Source organism: Calidris pugnax, unplaced genomic scaffold (assembly GCF_001431845.1).
Source record: "Calidris pugnax isolate Ruff unplaced genomic scaffold, ASM143184v1 scaffold24, whole genome shotgun sequence".
In the NCBI taxonomy this organism is placed as follows: Eukaryota; Metazoa; Chordata; class Aves; order Charadriiformes; family Scolopacidae; genus Calidris; species Calidris pugnax.
The window spans coordinates 15,305,602-15,323,160 of record NW_015090922.1 but is presented as its reverse complement, the minus strand read 5'-3'; the positions used below and the strand labels follow the sequence as shown (position 1 = coordinate 15,323,160).

General features: G+C 41.1%; 1 protein-coding gene across 1 annotated transcript in view; it reads left to right on the top strand.

The window, feature by feature from the left end:
* The window catches only part of GLP1R (glucagon like peptide 1 receptor), an 88,539-nt gene that overhangs the window by 32,596 nt on the left and 38,384 nt on the right, over positions 1-17,559 (top strand). The gene's annotated exons all lie outside the window — the stretch shown is intronic.

Genomic DNA, 17,559 nt, shown 5'->3' with positions numbered 1-17,559 from the left:
GCTTGACTGGTGGTGACATAATAATACTGTGGTGCTTGTTGAAGACTAATAATATTAATAATGGTGTAGTTTGAAAACCGAGATAAAAGTAGCAAAGCTGGAGCTAAGGTTGTCCTGTAGTAAATAAAGACAAAGGGTCTAAAGTGAAAGCGTTTTATGCTGCTTCCTGAGATAAACTTATTTCTGAGAAAGGTGCAAGATGAAGCCATTGTCAATGGTTGCAAAGACTTTCTCTGAAAGACTGAATGTCACCTTTAGATTTTACACCCTTATGTACATGTACACTTGATGCAACTTGAAGGCAACGTGTATTAATTCGCTTCGTCTAGTATTCTGTCTTTGAAACCAGTGACTTGTACAGCTTGTTCTTTGAGAAGACCTTTCTATGTTTTGAAGTCTAAATGACACAGTTTTTTAACTATCTACCTTGGTGTGGCAAATTGACTTTGGCCAAGGATACTGGTTAATGAGGATGTATAAATCTGACTGTTGGATGTAAACACGGTTTAAGTGTGGAGTACACGTAAGTGTTGGTATGAAGGGATTTCAGGAATGACAAAGAAAAGGAATGGGATGGGATGGTCAGAGGATACTTAAATGTATCAGGTAATACGTGACCTGGGCATGATGCAAATAGTATGGAACAAGGGGTGGAGATTGTACTAGGTCTGGCTGGGGAGGAGGTAGCTATCTTTGTAGCAGCCAGGATGATGCTGTTATTTGTATTTCTGGATAGAAGCGTTGATAATGCACGAGTGGTTTGGCTGTTGCTGAACAGTGCTTGCACAGCATCAAACCTCTCTCCAACCCATGCCCTGCCCAAGGTGGGGAGGTCCTACTTTCCAAGAAGGACGTAGACATCTGCCTGCTGATGGGAAACAGCGAATAAATTCCTTATTTTACTTTGCTTTACACATGCAACTTTTGCTTTCCTTATTAAACTGTCATTAGCTTGAAATGGGGTGTGTGTGTGGAAATCCTCACACCAAAATCACTGAAAAAAAAAAAAAAAACCCAAACATGTAGCCATTTGGCCCTTCCTTACACACATTTTCCCTGAGGTGGCACCATCTTGGATGAGGGTCTTGGTTGTGCCCTGCAGCGTGCCTGTTGGGACTGTCTGTGTCCAGCACAGGGCAGCTCCTGCCTCTCCTCACAGAGAGCACTCTGCTGTGCCCCCCCTGCCAGCACCTAGACACAGACACCCAGGAAACTTGTTAACCTGCTGTAGCACTTAACGACTTTTTCTGTTGAGTGGGAAAGATGCTTGGAAATGTACAAATTTGGTGATGGTGTGTGGTGGGGGGAAATGTCAGGTCAACTATCACAAACGTTTAACTTTCTGGCTGGTTTTAAGCTTGCCTCAGAGTTAAGTCCCTAAAACAAAATTGCTGAGTCTGGATTGCTGTTTTCACTTTAACTTTGGTGCCTCTTCTATACCAGGATTTCAAGGGAAGAGATGGGAACCAACGTGCCTGGATATGTTCCCATGCAACCTGCTCTAGGTGGACCTGCTTTGGCGGGGGGTTTGGACTAGATGATCTCCAGAGGTCCCTTCCAATCCCATACCATTCTGTGATTATGGTGTACTTAGTGGTTAGGGACACTCATGGTGTGTGAGGGAGAGATCATCTGCTCCACGCTTTCTGCCCCTGGGGTCCTGATACCACTCGGTTACCTCTTTTGCCTTGTCTGCTTTGTGAAGTGACCTGTGTCTTGGCAGTTTTGTTCCTGTCTTTTTTGTGCTGAACATCAATGTTGGAGCGACTTACCTACCTCAATGTATTGCATTGTTTTCTGCTGGGTGAATATTATGTTCCTGTATCCGTATTTCTAACTTCCACACATCTCTTGTATTATCTCAACTGTCTTGGTAGTAGCTGCCAATTTGATAATCTCTGAAATTAAAATGCTGCTTGCTAATCTTCTTCAGATTATTAATAAAGATGTTAGAATGGATGAACAAGCTTTTTTACATATATGAAATTTAATATTTGCCTCATAATTAATTGACATAAAATTATCAGATGCTGCAGAAATTTTTCCGATAATGCTTTCTGGCTATCTAAAACTCTCCACAGGATTAAACTTCTTTCCTCTAAACCTGTTTACTTGCAATCTTTAAGACCCTGGAAACAGTTATTTGACTTCCAACTGCTCTTGAAACATCTCTGCTGAAGAGAGCCAAGGTTTAACACAGTACTGCAGATTAATAAATTATTGGAATGCGCAATATCTTTCATACTTTTGGAAATAAGTTTTTTTTTTTAAATTAATTATCCTGAAAACAGTGTTTGTTTCAGTGAAAAGAATAACAGCATTTTGTATAACCCCTTGCTAGGGAGGATTACAAAAGAGCTTCAGAAAGGCATTAGACCTCTGGACGTGTTCCCTTGTTGTGCATACTGTGCCTATACCTCAATCTGTTTTATCAACGAGGAATAAGAATGAAACAAGGAAGCCTTTCATTGTGTAATATAAAACAAGACGTTTGTATTGGTGCCAGGTATGCAATTTAGGAGCCTGAATTACCTGACATTATTTTGTGATGTCTTGAGGAGTCATGTTCAAAGTGAATGCTAATGGCCTGCCATGGTGAAGAGGTAACATTTTTTTAATGGAAGATCTAGAGCAATAGGGAATTGGACACCCTGTGATTTACAGTCATTACTAAAGCATACTTATTACTTGTTGTTGTTTAGCCCCCTGCTTGAAACTTGAAAGAGATTCCAGCACTGCAGGGCTTCCGTCTCTTTGCTTGGTGAAAATGGAGAAAATGAAAAGATGAGACCTTGTTTGAGAAGTACCTTCAAAACATGTTTAGTGAAGGTCATCATTAAGTATGAAATGCTTCAGCCAAACTTACTCATTTAAGACTGCTGTTCCTTTATTAGGGGTCAGGTTTTCAAGTGCACAAAAAGTTCTCTGGGCAACTTCACCCCATACCCCCAGAAGTCCCCTGGGGAATAAATTGAAACACTTGAAACTGAATACTGCTTATGACGGTACTGAAACAGAAAAAGGATTGAGTGGAAGTCTCTTTATGAGCTGGCTATTTCCCTAGAAAGTGTAGAAGAGTTGGAAGCACAGGGACAGGTGAGCCAGAAGGTATATCATTCAAGGATAGGATCAGGAAAGCCAAAGCCCACCCAGATGTGATGTGAAGGGTAACAAGAAGGGCTTCTAAAGAGATATGAGAGAAAATTTGGATCCATTAGTGAATGGGGCAGAAGGATCTTGTGACTAGGGAAATGACTGAGGTACTTACTGCTTTCTTCACCATGGTCTTTACTGGTAAAACTTGCCTTCAGCAATCCCAGGCCCCTGAGATCAGCAATAAAGCCTAGAGCAAGGAAGACTTACCCTTGGTGGAGGCAGATCAGATTATGGAACACTTAAGTGGGACATACACAAATCCATGGGACTTGCTGGGATGTACTAACAAGTGCTGAATGAACTAGTTGATGACATTGTGAGGCCACTCTTGATTATCTTTGAAAGGTCATGGCAATTGAGGGAGATTGCTGAGGACTGAAGAAAGCAATTGTCACCACTATCTTCAAGAAGCACAAGGAGGAGAATCTGGGGAACTATAGGTGATTGACCTTGTGTAAGTTCCCGGGAAGGCGATGAAGTAAATAATCTGTTTCCAAATGCATAAAGGACAAGAAGGTGATTGGGAATAGACAGCATGGATTTGTGAAGGTGAAATCATGCTTGACGAACCTGATAGCCTTCTATGATGAGATGACTAGTTCAGTAGATAAGGGGAGAGCCGTGGATGTTGTTTATCTTGACTGTAGTAAGGCTTTTGACATTGTCTCTTATAACATTCTCATTGACAACCTGATGAAGTGTGGATTAGACAAATGAACAATGAGATAAATTGAAAAGTGGCTGAGCTGCTGGGCATATGGGGTTGTGGTCTGTAGTGCAAAGTCCAGTTGGAAGTCAGTTCCTAGAGGTGTACACAGGGACTACTAGTAGGGCTAATACTGTTTAACAACTTTATTAATAACCTGGATGATGGGACTGAGTGCACTGAGTGCACCTTCAGGAAGTTTGCAGACAATACAAACCTGGGAGGAGTGAAGTGTAATGTCATGAATTGAAATACGGGAAATTTCCTTTAGATATAACGTTGGTCAAATGCCTGGAACAGGTGACACAGAGAGGCTTTGGAGTCTATCCTTGAAAAATATGGTCAAAGCTTGACTGGACATGGACCTGAGCAACTTGCCCTAGTTTACCCAGCTCTGAGCGGGGTGTTGCACTAGGAAATCTCCAGAGTCCCTTTCCAGTCTTTGTTGTTTTGTGATTCTCTGTTTCTGCTAAATTTTTTAACGTTATAAGTCTCAGTAACTAGTTACTGTCAGGAGTTACAAATTTCCATGGGGGTCAGCCAGAATTAGGAGATGGGGAAAAGAATTTGTATGGGAAGTGCTTGTCATGCTGAGGCATTCCTTGATCAATTGCAGGTTTTGCAAACCTTATACTTGAACAACTTTAATTCTTGTGTCCCACTCTTCTTATCCTAGTGGCTGCCAGTCTTGAGCCTGCCCTTCTGCAAATCTCAACAGCAGATGTAGCTCAGCAGTTTGCCTAGCAGAGTGGCAAGCCAAAAATTAGATGGAGAACTTTTCACCTGCTCAGCAGGTATGTGCTGTGTCGCTAGGCCAACCCCATGTGATATTAGCAGGTTCTTGTCTCAACTGGCTGCCACAGAGGTGCTCACTGAGGTAACTTTCTTGCTTCTTTCATGTGGCAGCTTTGGAATCGCTGCCTGCATTGTGGATGTGGGCTCAACAGTAATGCTTTCTCCAAGTCTTCAGGTTGCTCATTTATCTCAAGAGCAACTGTAGGGAGATGGGAATCTGCGCATTGAAAAACTTGAGCAACTTTTCTTAGCACTGTATGTCTATTCAGGCTTGTGTGCATACGGAGAAACAGGACCAGTCTTTCACAAGACAAATCCGTGGAGGATGGACCTGAGGTCGTTTTGTGCTAAGCAGTGCATGCAGTTGCAAGGTTTTGCCTCACAGCATCACTCACCTTGCGGTGGCAACATTTGTCTTCTGCCCTTTTTGAAAATACCGCTTGCTAAAATGGCCTATAAAGTACAGCAGCAACAATCAATATTGTCCTGCTTTTGTGTCAGATCTCTTTAGAAACGCTGAGCCTGGGACAACTACTTCATGTGTTACTTACCACGTGTGTAAGCCTTCCTGCCCCCAACTCGGTATTGGCATGCTGTCTGCAAGGATGGAGTCTCTGAAGGGTAGGAATATGTCTGTGATAATTGGTTAGAAGAAATATTGCAACATTAGTCCAAGATTCTATGATCAAAACTATGTATTTCTGTACTACTACAGACTTGCTTTGTGACAGGCGAGTAAATTAAAAATGAATTTTTAGAGGAATCTTATTTTATTGCTCATGCTGAAGTACTGGGCATTGAGTCGTCAGTGCCCTTTTGGGATGTGGCCCAAAGGTTGGTTTATTACATGTTTCTTCAATGACGCTTCACTGCTGCCTTTTTTCCGTCTAATTGCTAAATAAACTCAACGTTTTAGTAGCTGTGCAGCAAAATAGATTGGGAACTTCACCCAAATGAAATGGGGGGGAGGCTGTGTGTGTCCTCATTCCTTTGAATATTCTCCCCCGCTTATGCAAATCAGTTTTCTGATTGGTGTGATAGCAGCCATCTTAGCTTTTATCTACTTCAAGTATATTGGTTGTTACAGTATTGTCCTAACTCAACAAGAAATCATGAAATAAGGTTATTAACGTATTTGGGTACTCGGTAATCCGTTGAAGCCAAAAAAGTGAAGTTTAGTGTAGCCTCTACTTCAATGCAGGTTAAACCATTGTCACTGGAATGAGAAATAGGTGGCTAATGTGTCTTACAGTGCAGGTGTTTGGTATGGTAGAAAATGAGGAGCCCGATGCTGGGCTGTAAGTACATGGCAGGTGAACCTCTAGTGCTGTATAAAATAGCTTTGTGCACATAGTGGGGAAGCCCTTTAGAACAATGAGAAGCATTGGCAATGGGGTAAACCGTAGAGAGAAATAAAATTCTGGTCAAACAAAGCATTCTATTAATGATTAGGTAGGTGAAATTAATAAACTTTCTCTTAGAGAAGACATCTTGTGTTTCAAAGCGATGTTTTGAAATGCTTTGAGAATATGAAAATGTCTCAATTATCAAAACAAATGCATGGTTAATTTCTGCCATGGTTTGCTTCCCTAGTTCCCCTCCTCAAAAAAGCCCCAAATATTTTATTTGTATTTATAGTAGCCTGCTCATACGTCCTTGAAACAGCAAACTACAACAATTTCAAACCTGTATGGGATATTTCACTCCAGCTCTTTGTTGTGCTTTTGTTTGTTCTTATGTGACTCCAACCATTGGACGGGTGGTTATGGGGAGATGCTGAAGTAGCAGGAGGGAGGTTATTGCTAGAAGGATTTGTTCTCTGAAGTTTCCAGCATGGATTTTGGACCATGGCCAAAGCTTGTTGAAGGCAAATTTAATGTATTTCTGGCTGCCTGAGCTGAAGCTTTTTCCCATATGTCTCTTTTGTCTTGGGACAAACCTCGCCCTTAGTGGAAACTCGGAAAGTCTACATAGTTTCTGGTAGCACTGAAGTTAACACCAGATAAACTTTGCATGTTTTGCTAACCACATGGTAGTCAGTGAATTTACCATGAGTTATATTTGGACAGTAGCTGTCTCAAAGTCCAATCAATGCAGAAACCTCCAAGGGGAGCAGTATTCCTTTAAGGGATGGTGGGCATCTCGCCTCACTGTCACTGGCTGTGTGCTTTTTCTTCTTACCTTCTTATAATTGAAGGCTAGCTGCCAATAACACCATGTGGAGTTGGAAACCATGGAGCTGCACAATTCATCTTGCAATTATGCCCCCTCTGGGGTTCTGATTTTATTGTTTAATAGCACTAAATCCTTTTTAATTAAAAAACTGTCCAGAGGTACTAGTTTCAGCCGAGTTACACGAACAGTAGCCACATCAGTTGCTCTTATATGCACTGGGCTGCACAGGGGCTGGCTGTGAACTTGCGTTAACACAAATGTGGCTGTTATTCAGGTCTCCACTCAACATCTTCTGAACTCTTTGAATGCTTTTGTTCAGCTTAGGACCTGTCTCTGGTTTTGAGGTGTCTGACACCTGAATTGGCTTGACTACTGGTGTGTATTGGAATCTTGCTCTGGCAATGTAGTGAATTTTGAAGCAACACCCTGATTGTCCTATTTGCTGTGACTTGAGTTAGAGTAGTTTCACTGAATTTCACTGAATTTCACTGAATTTCTAGAGTTGGAAGGGACCATAGAGATCATCTAGTCCAACTCCCCTGCTGAAGCAGGATTGCCTAGAGCTAGAGCATGTTACTCAGGACTGCATCCAGGCGGGTTTTGAAAATCTCCAAAGAAGGGGACTCCACAACCTCCCTGGGCAGCCTGTTCCAGGGTTCCGTCACCCTCACCGTGAAGAAGTTTCTCCTCATATTTGAGTGGAACCTCTTATGTTCCAACTTGTGCCCGTTGCCCCTCGTCCTCTCGGTGGGAACCACTGAAAAGAGTCTGGCTCCCTCCTCCTTCAAGTTTGGGGGTCTGTTTCTTTGGAGGAAACTAAACCAGAAGCTGTGCTCCAGGTGTGCATTGGATTCTTGTCAGTCCTGCATGGAGACATAAGACCTGGTGGTTTATCTGTATTATTATGAATTCTGCCAGTATGACCATACATGGGCCATTGGAGGACTCCTGAACCACTAAGCTCTCGTTAAATCTGGAATGTTTCTCGTGCCAGGTAAAGGCTAGAAGGTTTGCATGCCTTTAACTGCTGTTGACCATGAGCCCTCAATGCTTTTTAATTCCCCATGCTCTCTAGGTACACCTTTTTCCTGGTTTTTCTTAGTTTAACAACTTCCATTGTCATTCACCTTTGCTTGAATCACTTATCTCCTGTAATTCACTTTATTTTCTATATTATCCTCTCTTTACTACATTATATGTTGCAATGGTGACACCTGCTCCTTTGTTATCCGAGAAGACCAGGCAAAGTACAGCCTGGGGACCCCTGGAAACAGCATAGCTTTTCATCCTGTGACGTGAAAGACCTGAAAGTCCCTCTGGTGGCAGAATAACCCAGTAATATCAGATGATCTTTGATAGTAACCTTGTGGCTGCCTCTAGCTACTAGAGATGCAGTCAGAGTACGATTAAATCTAATAAGTTGAAGGGCAATGTGAAGATCTGGAACCACAGCTGTATTTCACACAATAGTTTTGCCAGCCACGGAGATTGCATGAGCAATGTGGGAGTGTGGTAATGTAGAAGCTGGAAACCGGGTTTCTGCTCCAGGGTGCCTTTAGGTGCAAAGACACATCTGGGTCAGCTCTTTCCCATTTCTCCCTGCTGTAACCTATGTTTGAGACCCTTTGTCCAGTACTCTTCATTCCCTCTGTGGTGACAGAACTGGTTTTCCTGATGGTGGTAGGTGTGGGCTCTGCATGAGCTTTGGGTGGAAACGGGGCATTACCTGAAAACTGCCAGGTGCTGGAGGTTGTTAGTCTGACCATGAGAATTTTATGCTTTTTAAAAGCGCTTTCCCAAGAGCTATGAGGTATAGGCAGACCTTCTTGTGGTGCAACAGAAATGATGGAAACTGCACAGTCCCTACCCTGCGTTAGTGTCTGGCCTAGTCCTCGCTGCTGTTAAAATCATGAAAGCAGCAAGCCCTAATTCTTCCCCTCAGTCTGGCATCTTCCCCTCCCCAAAAGCCGTGACTATAGACTTACAGAGTTGTAATGGCATCATGCGTGGCAATGCTGCAGGTACCATTCCCTGCTACACATGCAGCGCAAACAGAAGTGTTGAGATGGATTTTGTTCAGGATCTGAGAGATTCACCTGTGGTGGTTGTGCTCACCAAGGAGATGGGCTGAAAAAGGAAAGAGAACCTCATCATGTTTGCCAAGGTGCTGCCACAAGTTCTCTGAGTCTGTGACGTGCCATATTGTGACCCGGGTGAGAGAGGATTACAATTAGATTTCTGCCTGGGCAGAGATTTTGGGTCCTTGACTGGTGGTGGGGGTGGCCGGTAGCATAATGCCCTCCCTGTAGCAGAGTGCTCCTGGGCTGGGCAGGCAGCAGCGTGGTGGGGAACAGGCTGGTGGTAAGCACTGGTTTGGGGCTGGAGGAGTGGTATAACTGACTTCATCTAGCTTTATCTGTAAGACTTGCTCAAATGTTATCCCATGAGCACTGTGATCCCCACCAGTCTCCTGGGCTCACTGTCTGTGGGTGGTTGACAAAGCTTCTGCAGCCAGCGTTTTCCTAAAAATGATTCAGTGCCTTCCCCCCTCCACCCTGCTATCAAACGTGGCCATGGAGGGCTGGTGTCCAAGCAGCTGCACTCCTTGGGCATCTGCTGTGCTGCAGGATTAAATCCATGTCCTAGTCCTCTTTCCTTTCCCTGGAGTTGTCTGTGTTTGGGCACTTGTTCAGACTCAGAGCGGGAGGGAGTTTGGGGACAGGGTGCCATAAGCAAAAAGAAGAAACAGACAGACAGTGCTTGCTTTTGTTTGTGAGACAAATGGGTAATGATGCTGGGGCGGTGAAATGCTACTGTCACCCATGCACGGCAGAGCAAAGGAAAGAACATATGTTGCTTTCTAGAGGGGTCTGCAGAAAGCCCTGCAGCTGAGGAAGCAGATGTTTATATGAGTTTTCCTTCAGACAGTTTTGAAGTATATGCATGGCTGGAGCATTTGGTTCAGGGGACAAGATTAAACCATGTCTGGTTTAATCTCTCTCACTTTTTGTGTAATCATCTAGTTCCATAGTTTGAGATCTTTTTAAAATCAAGATAGTTAGCAGATGGCTACGTGAGTGTATGGCTAAATTACCTGTTTGTCTTTTGACATGCAAGAAAATAAATTTCACTTCAAATATTGGATACAGCAAAGATGGTTAGACATTTATCACTTCCCTTCTTTGCGCTAATAAAAACCAAGTTTCCAGAAAGCTCTCCATAATGCTTGAAAGGGGTGTGACCTTTTTTCAGTGAAAAAGATGTTGCTTTGCATTTGCTAACCCATAAGCAATTCAAAATTTATACTTCCTTGCACTAAAAGCTGTTGCAAACTAATTGGCAATCTCAGTTTGCTTAAAAGATAATAATAATAACCCTGAGTCTTTCAAGTTCACCTCTGCCTCTGTTTGTTAGTCCCATCTGGTAGTACACCAGAGAACTCTAGAACATATGCTGTTCCTCTCAAGGGTAGATATAGGGATTGCTGGAACAAGTAATTTTAAAAAATTATTAACAGATATTATTAACATGCATCTACTGTGGGCCATGGGGCAATGTCATTCTCCATTTTATCAGTTCTATTCATTTAAACAAATAAAATACATTTTAAAATAAATTGCTGGTTAATTTCAGATTGAGCTACATGCAATAGGGCAGTTGCTTATGAACTTTCAGCTGGGGTGAGATATGTGATTTCCTTTAGGGACAGTGAAATCTATATGCTCTGATTCCTCTTCTGCTGCAGCCAGAATATGGACATTCCTCATTCTGGTAAGAGCAGAAGGATGCTTTGCATGTGGCCAGACACTGAGGTGGATGTATGGGTGATGGGAGCAGTTGCATGCTGCTCATATGTCAGGTGCAGATCTGGTCACCTGAGGCCCTTCAGGAAGAATCTACTTTTCTGCATTGCTGAACATAGTATAAAAGCTGGACGGCCTTGCTGTAGGATATCAGCTTGCTGTGACTGCGTCTGTGGGAGTGAGAGGAGTTGGCAGGACTGTGTGTTTTCCAGCAATTTTTCAGCTATAACTGTATAGTGTGTTTGTTTTGTTAAAGAAATTCCTTGAGATGCAGTGTCAAGGATATCAAGGCACACCTCTGCAGAGACAGAGCTGAGCCCGGTTCTGCGACAGCTTGAGAAGTTGTCCTCAGCTGATCTGACTGTGAATAAGACATTTAAGTGAGAAACAAACACTGTTACACCCAGCTGCAAGGAAGATACTGGACTACCTCTGTGCTGTGCCCATGCTAGTCTGCCATGTAGTTTAGCTTCCAACAGATGTGGTTGAGCTCACAGATTACCTTAACTTTCATCTCTGTTCTCATTACAGATCTTGCATAACTGAAGTAAATATTATTTACCCACTTTTATTTCTTTGGAGTACCAGCATACTCCGTTAAGTTGAGGGACCTCAAGCCTTCCTTCATGTTACTTGCACTGAAGAACTTGCAGTTTTTAATTACAGTGGACAAAGAGTAAATTGAACTAATTAAGGGCCTGAATAAACATAGAACTTGTGTGTGCTACATAATTAAATGCCTTGCTGAAAGCAGCTCATTATCTTGCTGGCTTACTTAAATGTTACTAATTAGTAAAGTATTGATTATTTTTTTGCAAGTCCCAAAGATGGGATCATCATGAATACCCATTTTAGAACAGCATAGGTGGAGAGCAACTTGCTCGAAGACCTATATATCTACAGCACACTTCCTCCTCCCTCTTTCGGGAATCCCTGGTGGTTCACCTTTGTGTGATGGGAAATGCTCCTCTTGCATCCAACCTATGTGCATTCTCTTACATAAAAAATGTGCTTCTGGTGCAATAGTGAGCTCAAAGGTTCCTTCTTTCTCCCAAGATCCTCAGTTGAATTTCACCAGTGAAAAGACAAATCAATCTTAGATATCTATAAAAGTAAATACTTTCTGTAAAGGTGAATCACACTCTGTGACTCTTGACATTATTAGCTCTGTGTTTGAATTTTTTATAATATTTTCATTTGACAGAGTAGTGCCAAAAGATTGTGAGTAGTTAAATTATGGATCATCCTCTCTTTCATGCCCATTTCAAAAATGTAGGTTTAACTTGAAAATGTGCTAACTTATACAATGCTTGCACTTATTAATCATGTACACAGTTTTATTTATTTTGCAGTATAACCCTTTTCCACTCACCTGTTCCGATGGCAACTTTCCCCTTGAGAGTTTTCTGTAATAGACTAGATTTTCCCTTAAAGAGACCCAGGTCCCCCTGAAAGTACGTCTAATCCTCTCAAACGTGCTCCAAATGTTAACTATTAGGATTCCCATACATTGCTTTAAATTTTCTTTGAATAAGAACAAAGTTTTTCTGGGCAAAGTGTTTATGAGAGAACCTGGGTACATGACTAGTTCAGTGACAATAATAACGATAGTGGTGGTTGGCACCTGGCCAGACTCATCTGACCTTTCTGGAACTAATTTACTTTTTGACAATTGGAATGAGCAGAAATGAATTAAGCAAGAAAAGGATCAAGTGCTCATCAGCATATTTCCTCTGAAAGTAAGAAACTGGCTGCCACACGCAAAACCTGCCTGATAATTGTCCTGGAGCTTAATGAAGCAAGGCATCAACAATTTCCTTTAAACAGAATGAAAGCCTGGGTAAAAATGTGGAAAACATTGCGTTTGTGCAGCTGATGAATGATAGTGGGCCTCTCTAACTTTTTTTAAATGTGAGGTAGGGTTGGCAGTGGATATTCAAAGAAGGATTGCACCTTGGCAGGAGAGGAAAAGCTTAAGTCAAAAGGATTGTGTGTCCATCCAAATACCTTTCAAGCAATGAAAATTGAGTGGAAACAAAAATGGAATAGAAAACTTGGGGAAGATTACCAACAGAATGGTAGACTAACTAATTAGACTAACTAATTTTTAGATCAGGGCTAGGTCCCAACTTTAGGATGGCAGGTAAGAAAGAATCAGAGATTGGTGTAAAGATTGACTTCGTAATGGAAAGGTAAATCCAGACATAACTCTGCAGCTTTAGTGGTTTCCAGTAATTATTAACAGGAAAGATTATACTTTCCATAATAAAAGCACTTGGCGCTTTTTTTATTATTTATAAGAGCTTGTATTTAGTAGCTGGTAGCTTTGCAGTACTTTGCTTGACAGATTCAGCATGATACAAGTCTGTTTTAAGGCTCATGGTTTTTCAAGAACATTTTGTCAAAATCTTGTGCATTTGTCCCTGTGGGTCAGGGCAATCCTAAGCAGGCTGGGCAGAGAATGGATCGAGACCAGCCCTGACGAGAAGGACTTGGGGGTGTTGATGGATGAGAACCTCAACTTGAGCTGGCAATATGCGCTCGCATCCTAGGCTGCAACCAAAGAAGAGTGTCGTCTGTAGGCAAGCCTTTACCAGTTGATATAATTTTTCTTTTCAGCTTCAGATGCTGTAGCTCATGCATACAGAGGTAATAAGCTTTTAACCAATGCCAGAGTGCACAGATTCCTCTATAAAAATATATGTCTTCTTGAAATGCATGAGATGCTTCATTGTATTTACTCTGCTTTGCAGTATCACCTTGCTTCACTTTCTGTAGATAGTGGGTAATACTCATGGAATTATAGTAATCTCTAAATGAGGTTTGATGGTTTGGATTCCTTTTTATGAGGTGTTTTGTAGTTACCTGTGCTGAAAGCTTCCAGTTGCTTAGGATTTTTTTGGTTTATCTTTATAACTGTCCTGTGAGACATGGTAAATTAGTCCTATTCAATTGGTTTTTAGAATAATGAAATACCATTAATTTTCATATTGCCAAAGATTGGCAGTTTGTTTGCAGCACCTGGCATTGTTTTTAGCCTGCGTCTTCTGAAGCTTCTTGTTTTGCTCAGAAGCTGCATCAAACAACTGGTGTTTATTTGCATGTGTACATCCCTCTCCCTCCTAGATATGTGTATTTAACATACTAGTTATCTCTTGGTTTTTCACAAAGTTATTTTTCCTTGCTTTAGCTCAGCAAGCATTATGCTAATGATGTGCCTAGTTGTTTCCTTTTCTTTTAGGTTGTTTTTCTTTCACTGTCTGCGTGGGTTTTTTTGTTTATTTGGGGTTTTTTTTCCTTATTTTTGTAAGTCCTTGGAGCATAAGTAGAGTAAAATAGAACCCATCCTCTGCCTTGAGAAGACTTTAGTTGTGTATTTTGTAGCCTTTTAAGAAAAAAAATTATAGCATTTTTTTTGCTTCATTTTAACAATCTCTAATGAGATGTTTTCTATTAATTACATTAACTAACTGATCCAATAACTTTAAAACACAAAACCTCTTAGCACCATTTTTACAAGTTTATTATTCATTAAACTTCCAATCACGTTCGTTGTTGCAATAAATTTATTACAACCCACTTTTATTTATTCTGAACAGAACTTTTAATGGTGCTTTTTGGTATCTTACCAAACCTTCACAAAGCTGTACCATTATCATAAATACTTGTTTTTCATAAACAACCTTCTTTTATTACATTAATTCACATATCTTTTATAGTTCATAAACACTCTCTATTAAACCTAATGCACACATACATGCATGCATTTTTATGAGTTGCTTTTTAAAGTTGCCATTTCAAAAAGTTATGTTAGGTTTCAGTGTGGTCTAGCATAGTTAATGCAGCTCTTTCTCAATACAAGTTACATGGCTGAAATGCTTGGAGAGTATAGCTCCTTTTAGGGCAATACTCTGTTAAAAAAACTGTGTTATTTTTCAAGAAGATATTTTAATTTTTATGAGATATTAACTCCTACCCAATGATGTATAAGGTTGCGACTTAATGAATGCTTTGTGATTTGGCATGGTCTACTTTGCTCACACAATCTTTATTGGCCACCATTATGCAAGTAGCTTTTAATCATGAAGCTATATTCTGCCATTTTTCCATAGATTTCTTATTCCTTCATTATACAGAATGGATCTGCTTGTGAGATACATAGTAAAGGGGGCTCTTCTTTGCAGGATCATTGCTTTGTTAACTGTGGAAGTTTGTGTTGAGTGAGGCAAAATATTAGAGCTGGCAAGGATGATCCATGAGCTAGGAGAACTGAATGCCCATGCAGAACAAATTTTGTGGCTGCATAATTTTCTTTATTGTATAAATCTGTCTTTACTATGTGACTAGAATATGCTCTATATTTTTTGTTTCATCTGTGTACACATGTGAGATGACAGTGTTCATTGGGGAGCTCAGTGGTCTTTGAATGGACCTTACAAATAAGAAAGTAATGTATTTGGTATAGACTTAGTTCAGTATGCTCAAATATAACTCGACATCTCACAGTAGTAAGGCTGAATAATTTCCCATTAAATGATCTCTTTTTATTCTGTGTCCTGAATAAAACAGTGGATTCTGCTGGAAAAAATTGTATGGCTGTGTGTGTAGAAGCAGCGTTATCAGGTGGAACTAAAACCCACATAAGTAGCTTTAGTTTAACACTTCTTAATTCTTGAACGTTTAGTTTTGTTGTGTTAACTTCATTCCAAAATGAATACTTTTAAATAAGAATTTTTTGTGCAAGCAATATCCCTTGGGTGACACAAGACAGCATCACCTCCATATGCAGAGTGTCTGGCTTTGTGATTTTGATAGCAAAGGACAGGATTTGGGCACTGGGGATTTCCAGGGCATGCAGGGTGGGCTGGTGCAGCCTGTGGCGTGGCCTGCACTTGCTTAAACGCGTCTCCCCTCACACCATGTAAAGGTATCTGTTAGGTCCACATAAGCTCCCATCCATCTCTTGGTAGGAGTATGGATGCATGACTCTTTTCTCTTGTCACTCCTCTTCTTTGCAGTCATTTTTTCTGTTGGAAAGGGCTAGAGGCATTCTTGGATCTTTCAGGCTAGGAGCTAGTGTGACGGGGACGTTTGCATCTGTTTCCCCACCTCTCACCCAAACCATAGAATATAGTTGCAAATTAGTTTCTTCCTGCTGCCAGAATTTGAAGTGACCAACAATCTTTCAGCCTTCAAGGCAAAATGTAAGGTGTAGCTCTTTTTCAGGTTTTTTTAATCATTGCTAAAGCAAAGGAGTTTGGATGACTAATGTGCTGTGAGGGAGGAGGAATATTGGGAAGGGATACTAAGTACAATACTCGTAGTTAAACTGCCTGTTGAGGTAATATAATTTTGGATGATATGGCAGTGAGCCCAGCATAAATGCATGTTTTGATAAATGGGATTCTTGGACAGTAGTGCAGGCTGGAGCTCCTCCTGCTCCCCAGAGGCTTCGTGATCGGGCTGCACGCTCATGGGCAAGTGCATAGCTCCTGGTTTAGGATTTCTTCATTGTAAGCAGCACCAGGATTGAGACTGAGTGATATTTCTGCAGCAGCTTTTACAGCCCAAGAGTGGTTCCTTCCAGGAGCAGTGCCCTGGTCACACCAAATGATAACTGAACAGAGCTGCTGACGGGGGTGCAGCCTCCTAAATTCTCATAAATTGTGGTCCCCATCAAAGGGCAAGTCGCTCATTTTGTGAACCAACCAGTCTGCTTTGAAGACTGTTGTGATGCTCTCGTACTGCAGAGTCCCTGTTTTATTGAGAAAATTTTACCTTTTCCAAAACAACTCCCTGCTGGAAATAGAGAAGAGATATTAACAAAGGAGAGGTCTATAATACTTGACACACAGCAGCCAGACAAAACTGCGGTCTCTCTTGTTCTTTTTCTCATTCCCTCATCTCTCTGCCTGAATAGAATTGATTGGATAGGACATGCTGTAATTTGTTTTTACAATGAATAATGTTCCAGTTTATCCTCAGGGACAGTTGGGTGAATAATCTCACACCGACCTTGACACCCTGATGTTGTAAAATGCAGATCAGGTTGGTTGTTTTAAGCAGAGGAATCATTTAATTTGGTTTTATTTCTAGTGAAAAGGGGACTAATAAGGAAATGTTTGTGAGCCTCCTGCCCATGTGATAACATATTTTTCTCCATATATAAAAACTAGATGTAGCATTTGATTTGATTTACAGGCTCATCTAGAGAACTAGAAAAACCTTATTAACTTCAGTGCTAACTCTTGTGCTCTCCTCTCCGTCTTTTTTTCAGTTTACAAAGACCAAGTTTTGGGCATCAATCCATGTTTTAACATGTAATTCTAATGAGGTGTGATTGACACTGTTCAAATAAACTGGCTTCATTAAGCTGTTGTTCCAAAGGCTGTGCGACTTTGTGAGTGAATGCATTTAGCTTACAGGTTAAATAAAATCAAATTCCCTGTGCACTGGCTGTAGATTTTATTATTGTGTGTTTGTTTATTTGCAGAGGATGATAGCCAATTCTAGAATGTAATAATCAGTGTGATTTGAAATATTGAGTATATGGTAGCAAAAAACATTACAAGACAGGAAAAAAAGGTATTGTAGGATAGCAAGGAGACAGCAGCCCACTCAAACCTTCAAAAAAGATTGTTCATCGTGCTGGTCTACTGGAACTGAAGCTAATCCTTGTATGTTTGGCATTTGCACTGCATTAAAGGTAAGAGGGCCTGAGTCACTCTGCAGAATTCAGGCACAGCCAAAAGTGAATCACCTCTGACTAAACCACCTGCAAGCAAGAAGCTGAAAGTGCTCAGCAATTGAAGAAGCTATATGTGTGCCTTGCTTCTCAGATGGCACACAGGCAACCTCCAAGCATGTCATTGTTAGTTTGCCTCTATATGTATTAATAACTGATTTTTTTTTTTTAAGCAGTGG